The sequence below is a fragment of the Columba livia genome, chromosome 2 (genome assembly GCF_036013475.1).
Source record: "Columba livia isolate bColLiv1 breed racing homer chromosome 2, bColLiv1.pat.W.v2, whole genome shotgun sequence".
NCBI classification, from domain to species: domain Eukaryota; kingdom Metazoa; phylum Chordata; class Aves; order Columbiformes; family Columbidae; genus Columba; species Columba livia.
The window spans coordinates 72,094,668-72,102,399 of NC_088603.1; the positions used below are offsets into that span (position 1 = coordinate 72,094,668).

The following is a 7,732-nucleotide window of genomic DNA, read 5'->3' on the forward strand; positions in this document are numbered from 1 at the left end:
TAGTTGGCTGCTGGACTTAGCCCATGTCTGAGAAGCTCTCTCTGGGCATGTCTGTCACTTGAAATCACTTGCATCACATTGTGCTTCAAATCTGTGACTTGGGCTTCAGATCTTACTGCCTAAAAATGTTGGCAACGTCAGCAGACAAGTGAGCTGGTCTCAGTGATGGGACCTGAGTGGCTCCTGGCTTGCCAGTCCAGTTTCATTTCCACTCCGTGCCATATGCTCACTGAGAGACTTCACTTTTGGATCAGCAAGATGGAAAGGAGCTGCCAGTGAAGCTGTACCTTCTGATGAAGTGCTCTCGGCCAGGGCAGGAGCTCTGACTTTCTTCTCCCTTGGAAGATGCTGCTGCCTGCTCTCAGGATGCTCTTCTGGTACAGTGCTCCAAGCACACCTCACCTTCATCAGCCTGGCCACCCACCTGAGGACCAGTTGATAGAAAGCAGTGGAGACCATACACAGTTGGCAGGGTCAGCTTTTATTGCTCCTTGCAAAACAAATAACATCGTGGTCACAAGTATCCCAGATCATGTGTTCCAGGGCTTCCCCCCTCCCTTTTTTATGTTAATTGCTGGAGGCTGAGGGCAGCCCATGGAATGAATATTTCACTCTGAACTTCCATTCAGCTGTTATTCAGGATGTTTGCCAGAAATGTAATTCTTTCTTCTGTCTCCAGGATAATAGCTGGGCAGGATGGTGGATACCTCATTGAAGACGAGACATTACAACATTTTTATTCCTGCCATAGGATGGCATGTGGCTGTACTGCCTGTGGGTAGGTACTTGGCTAACAGTGCTTCTTTCAGGAGAGACTTTTTTTTAAAAATTAAATACCTTTTTTTTTTTTTTTTTTGCTTTACCCAGTGAGTTCTGCTGGTTGGGACATCTTGTATCAGACAGGGACCCATCAATGCATGTGTTAGATACCTGCTGCCCTCTAATGGCTGTCTGTCCCTGCGAGCCTTGGGGCAGCACAGGTTTTGTGCATTCAGTGAAAAAATCTGCTTAGCTTGGAGCTTTTTGCGGCGTTTTCGTAGCATGGGACAAATTTCTGGAGAAAGAGCGTGGAGAGATCTCTTCATGGTATAATGTGCCTCTTCCCCAAACTTCTTTTGCTCCTTGCTTCCGCCACATGCCCTCCTGCTTTGATTCCTGTTAGGGAAGTATTAATACTTGCCTTTCCTAATGGCTTTAGATGCGGTTTAGAAGGTGGACAAAGAAGAAAAACAACAGCACAGACTTTGAACTCCACCAGCTTTCAGCAGACCACAGGAGACCTGCAGAACATGGTCAGAGAGACACTGCTCTGGATTTGCCAAACATTTGGAGAGAGCTCAGACAGCTATATTTGTGAAACATTGTACTGTGGTAACGGAGACACAGAGTGTCAGCTTTTGCTAGCTCACTACCAGACCTGTAATAATGTCTGGTCTGTTCTGAGAAAGCTATCAGTGCCCTGCCTGCCTTGTTGACTTAGAGGGATTGCATTTCTTACCAAGCGGGGACCATGCAGTTCTCTCGTGAATAACTTGCTGCTGCTTATCTGCGGGCAAGGTACAGAGTGTTGCTGCCTCAAGAGCATTTCCTGAAACAGCACGGGCTCCCTGCAAAGCTCGCTGTGTGTCGTGAAGTTCTTCTGATTTTCTCCCTGAAACCAAGACCTTTAAGACTGTCTGGAGGTACACTGCTGTACTGGAGGAGCACAAGGGAGGCAGTAAGATATCTGCAAGGAATTTTGCAGATGAGTTAATGATCAGTGGAGTATGAAGAATGGTACCGACACAGCCTGCATCTCTTTGCCAAGGAATCTAGCATCCTACTGAGGACTGGAGGCCGTAAGCAACAGGGGAAAATGAAAAATGAATTGCAGTTAAGCAGACAAACAAGTGCTCTGAGAGCTCTTGGAGGAAAATACCAGGGGCTGGAGCCTAACTTCATTCACAGCTTTCTCCCTCTTTTAACTTAACTACTTTTGCTAATTTTGATAACAATCTCAATGAGAACCCAGGATCATGACTGCTGTTTCATCACAGTTAGCCAGCCTCAGTGAAAGTTTAATGAAAACAGCAAGGCTGCAATCTTTGATGTTCCTTCTTTTATCTGGCCTGGAAAGAGCAGATTCAGTGCTCTATTTATGAAATGTATTTTCAATCTGGGTTTGTACATTTTGGAAGGTGTGGGGTGAAAGCCTGGCTTTATTCGAATCAGTAGGAGTTTTGCCACAATTTGCATGGACCAGTGTTTCATCCTTGTTTATGTAGTTTTGCAGCCACACTGAAGAACTATTAGGATGCTTGGGCCAGAAAAATAAATCTTGAATCCCAACACTGCTGCAAACAGTTGGGGTAAAAATGCTGGGAAAGTCCCAAGGAAACTGAACTGGCATAGAAGTCATCTGTTTAGCTGGCTGTTTTAGATGCCCTTTTGAGTGTGTGTGTGAGTGTGTTCTCCATATTCTCTCTTGCTGCCTGAACCAAGAATGATGTGGTACAGCCACACCTGATCTGCAGAGAGCTGCAATTCTGACTCGCAGCCATCTGCAATGCCTTTACTGGCAGGGGAATGCTGGGTAGCTTTTTAAGATCAGATAATAGGCGGGTGCAAGACAACCAGAAGTCTGAACATACTTAGTAAGCAATGTTCCCGGCTAATGTAGGCAGCAGTTGGTTTAATAGCAACCTGCATTCAGTAGCCAAGGCGCTATGTGATGTGCTTGCATCAGGTTTGGGCATGCAATAAGTTAAAAAACTGCTCTGTTAAATGGGTTGCTTTTTCTAAGCTGCCATTGTAGGTCAGTGCAACACACTGAACACGGAGCCACGTGTGAAAAGGATTTCTAGGTCACATCTCTGTGGCTGTGAATTTGCACCCATGGTGTTTTCAGGTGGTCTTACTATATCTAGTAGTACTCATCAGTTTCCAAATTCCCCGGTCTACGTCTGTGCAGCAAAAAGCATGTGCAGCTGTTCATTTCATTTGACAAATCCTACACCTCATATTCCAGAATAACAGCCAACGTAGTTAAAAATCTCTCTTTTGGGTAGAACAGTGAAACCAATAAGTTGCAGTGCAGTTTTCACTCCAGAAGCTGCACTGGTTTTAAAAATGGTGACATCTGTGCAGTTTCTTCCACTGAAACACTGGCATGCAAGGTGCCAGACAAGCTAACCTGAACATCCACGCACTTCTGCAACAGTGTAAAGCAGCTGTATGATTTTAAACTAATTTAGTTCAATATTGTACCACCAAGCATAACGCCTTGTGTAGGGAAACTTTCATGGGTACCACCAAGGGCTGTGTTGGATTGTTAGAACAGGCAACTCTTTGAGCTAAAAATAAATCACTCGGTCCAAGTGTCCACATAAGGTTGTGCTATGCTCCGTAGCTTATCTGGTAACAGTGACTTCAGAGGAACTACGTTGAAGAAAATTTGGTCTCAGGCTCTGATCTCAGAACCTTGTGTAGGCCCCAGAAGCATGTAAAGCAAACACTGGTGCTTTTTTTTTGATGCAACACTGTCCCTTCTTTCCACAGAATGTGCTTTGGAAGAATGAGGATCCAGTCAAGTACAGACTAATCCTGGACCCAAACATGATGGCTGAAGAGTTGCTGGACCAGATCCTACAGGCCTCATACAAAACAAAACAAACAAGACAAACCAAACAATACTGCTGACACAGGTTGCATTTTTCCCTGAGGGTGACCTACCAGGTTTGACACTTGGTGAATGAAAAGTGAAATTGTTGGAGTGACTTTCCTATTTTCTTCAAATAAACACACCAACACTCCCATCAAAAGCAACGTGCCAAACAGAACCAGTTTGGCTCCTCTCTTAGGTAGGACCCACCAGAGAGAATTCTGTCAAATCTTGCCAAGATGCTAGTGGCTGTAATAAGCTGGACATAAACAGGGCCAAAGGGACAGCCCACAGGCCTTCCCTTGCCCCTTACCAGTGGAAAAGGAATGGGTGAGATTTCCCTGCTGTTGTTCAGCTGTTGGTTAACAGAAGAAGCTGTTTTCTATTTGGGCTCGCACTGGTTGAGCAGCCCTGTCTGCAGCTGTATTGTGTTACATGCTGTTATGCAACTCCATCCTCTCTTGCAAACAATGACAGGAGCAACCTAAATCTTGAAACATAAAGACTATAATTAAAGAGGGGAAAGTGCTTATTTGGCATTTGGATACCCATGGCCAATTCAGATGAGCTGAACTAGCAAATCGCTTGGCACAGACTTAATGAGGATAACATTTGCACTGGACTAAATAGCGGTTGTTTTACCCCACTGTTGGCCAAGCCAGAGTAGCGTAACCCGACTAATGCTGCCATAACTTGGGCAGTTCTCTTTCTCCTTGACAGTGAGATTTATGCCACAAACAGGAGGAGCCTTGAAGTCAAAGGCTCTGCCTCAGGTTTCAAAACCGTTAGCACTGCAGGGTAGCTCTGGTCCAGGATGATGCTTCAGGTCTGTTTCTCGCAATCGGAAGTTCACAAGTCTACAAATTTAACAGCATCTGCTGAGACTAAAGGCTACGTTTACCTGCTGGGCTTACCCTCTTCACACTGGTCGGGGTGTTTATGAATCTGTTCAGCCTGCTGCTGCAGCTGGCTGTGGAAAGTGGAAGCCCCAACTAGGAACTCTGAATTTAAAGAAGGTGTGTGTCTGTGCGAAGCCTCTGAAAGCTTTGGAAACTGTTTCTGAACCCTCTACTCGATCCCTCCCACCTCTTAAAGAAAAAAGAACCACAGTTTTTAAGATCTGATATTTCTTTCGGATTTTTCTTGCTGGAGGTCTTCCTTGGGGAACCCAGATTAGTAGCTTATGCAGGCATTAATGGAACAGCAGCTGTTTAATGTTAAACAAAGAGAGATTTCCATCCAACTGATTGCTAGATATTTGAGTTAAATAAGAATTAATTAAGAATAAAAGCCTTGCTTCCCATTTGGCTTGCAACTTCTACTCCGGTGAACATCTACATGGGACTCAGTTGAGTTTTCTGACTTGTGTCACAGTCATCAGGACTCCAGAAGTTCTCAGTAAGCTGAAAAAAAAGGTGAATGTTTTTGTGTTGCTGCCTTGAGGACTATGAAACGATACACCTGCTGGATCTTCAGTTGACCCTAGGGATATCAAGCAGGCGGAGGAAAAGAGCCTAAATTTAAAATGTAAAATATGGGGAAGATGAATCAGCAGATTTTTTATCCCAATGGATCCACCCACCTGTTTTAATTATGCATCTTTCCCTTTTTCTTGTCGTAATCACTCTCTGCACGTAGTTAGAATTATTTTACAGATCACTGAATGCCAGAAATGATGCAAGTTACACTGTCCCAGTATCAGCGACACCCACATCTTGCTAATTAATGTTGGATATGAAGATAATTACCCATGGCTGCAGGCAAGTAGGTCAACAGTTTAGCTTATGGGGAGTTCTGCAAAATACTGATGACAGAACACTGCAGGATCTGTACCGTTGGTTGCACAATGAACACTTTCTTGTCCCACTGCTGTCTAAACTGTGCATTATCCCTTCCCACAGCCATCCCATTACAGCCAAAAGCTTATCTATCTGAAGAGTCAGGCAGCTCTTCAAATGGGAAGACGTTGCATGATGTTGAATAACAGTTCTGTTTCTCCACATGCATACATCTTTCACAGTTAATCTCTCATTCCTTTGCCTCAGAGAAGAAAAGTTCAAGCATCTTAGCCTTGAAAACAGCTCTGCATTGCCCAGGGAGTTAGGTAAGTTTGAGACACAACAGGTTATTCCACGGAGGCATCATTAAAGCCGGGGGCTGTGTTTACCAGCAGGGTGCAATATCACATTTTACTGACGCCGTATCGGTCAGACACAAGACACTGCCCCCGCAGTAAGCCCGTTTTTCAGCCCAGGTGTACCTATACCCCAGCTTTCTCTCACAGCCCTACAGCCAGAAACATTTCTTAACCTCTCCCAGCTTTCAGACCACTCATTTTTGTGTACATCTTGGAATGAGAACTTCAGTGGCTCTAGGCCAACCTAACTCTACTTCTACATAGCTTTGCTTTCCTTTGCTGTAGGCTTTGGATGGGAACCAAAATGATTGTGCATGCTAATGAGCCCTTAATTGCACCTGCCTCCTCCCCTTTGCTTAGCTGAGCTCACAGCATGTGGTTCATCGTGTGCCTGAATGTATAGCAGGTGACCAGTCTTACATGCTGACAGAGATGAGCTTATTTTCAGCTGGGATAATTTCCAAGCTATAAGGCCCAAATGAGCCCAAGCAGGAGGTTTGCCTGTGGAGGCGGGAGGGGGGATTTGCAAAATGGACCTAATGGGTTTAATTCAGCACTCCTTTGCCTTTAGGGCTGTCTCAAGTTGCTCACCTGCTTTTAGTCAAGTGATGAAGCAGCAGCTGGTGCAACCCACCATTTTCATTGCCTTTATATTTGATCCTCCAGCAATCAGGAGAGTTTGAACTTTGGTTTATTAGAAGCTCTTTCTTTCTCTTTAGAAATAATGGTAGATGAGGTGGCTGGAAACATCGTTCCTAGTGCAGGCTCCTTCCGTCTTCCTTATGGAGAGACAAACTGACCTGCTATTCTCTCCTATCTACAGGAGCTTCTCTGATGCTGAAGGTACTGTAGCCAGGCAATTTTTAAAGATGTCTGTTGTTTATTTTAAATTCTCTAAATTATTTTAACTTTTCTAAATATGGCCATAAGTTCATAGACAATTGTCCTTTTTATTGTTTTTTCTTTTTATTTTTTTAAAAAAATGCTACTCTGGGAATACTTAGACCTAGGCTGCTGCTCAGTATCAGAACTTGGCTCTCTGTGATACTGCAGGGAGTGCAAGGAGCAACAGCTGTTTACAGAGCACAGAAAAAAGGCTCCTTGGCAGCCGCTGGTGTCACCCCTGCAAAGATCCTGGGAAAACTGTTTCTATGGATCACAGTGCCTTGTCAGATGGAGAAACAGTTGGATATTTGGTATTTCTTCAGAAGTCATGTATTTACAAAGTGAGATGCTGACATCAAACACTTGGTAACTTAAGAAGGTGCAATTGTATGTAATGCTGGTGTATTTTTCTTTTTCCTCCACATCTTTCCTTGCTCTAGATTACTAGTCTGTCTTCTGCTTTAACTCTGTACTTCCAAAAGCTACTTGAAACAGGTCGTTCTCTTTTTCAGCTTTCAGGGACTCCAGTCAGGTTCGAAGAGTTAATATTTTCTACATATGTTAAATACAAAGGCTCTCTTCTGGCTCAAGTGCTGCTTTGCTGAAGTCTGTCCTTTCTTTTCTCTCTGTTTTTTTGGAATAAAATTTATGGTTGCTTCTCCACAGAGTATGAAAGTTTCTTTTTATTATTATTTTAAGTAAAAAATATAACTGCTGTGGTGTCCCACTTCCCGGATGACATTGGCAACTTCGTGTGGCTACTGACATTTCAAGAGAACTGTCTTGTACAGGCAGTCTGTGTTTGGCTAAATTTAGCAAGCCATGGATCAAGTGGCAAGTATGTTCCACCCTGAAAACTATTTTAGGGAGGAACTCAGTATAGGCACCAAGAGGTTAAAAAGTTGTGTGGGGAAGAAGGAGGGGAAAAAAAAGAGACAAGAAACAAAATATTTTGCAAGAATCGTTGCTATGTTCAGAGCTTCAGCTCTTGAACACTGAGACTCTGAATCACGTTCACTGGGGAAACAGCTGCAGCTGTTTAAGATGCTACTGCTCCTCAGCTGTTTGTT

General features: G+C 43.9%; 1 long non-coding RNA gene across 1 annotated transcript; it reads left to right on the top strand.

Moving 5' to 3' along the window:
* The first annotated feature begins 201 nt into the window (after window positions 1–201).
* On the top strand, window positions 202–7,325 carry LOC135578539 (uncharacterized). Its single transcript, XR_010470287.1, has 2 exons — window positions 202–778; window positions 3,538–7,325. It is a non-coding gene; the product is annotated as an uncharacterized LOC135578539 (long non-coding RNA).
* Window positions 7,326–7,732: the final 407 nt, after the last annotated feature.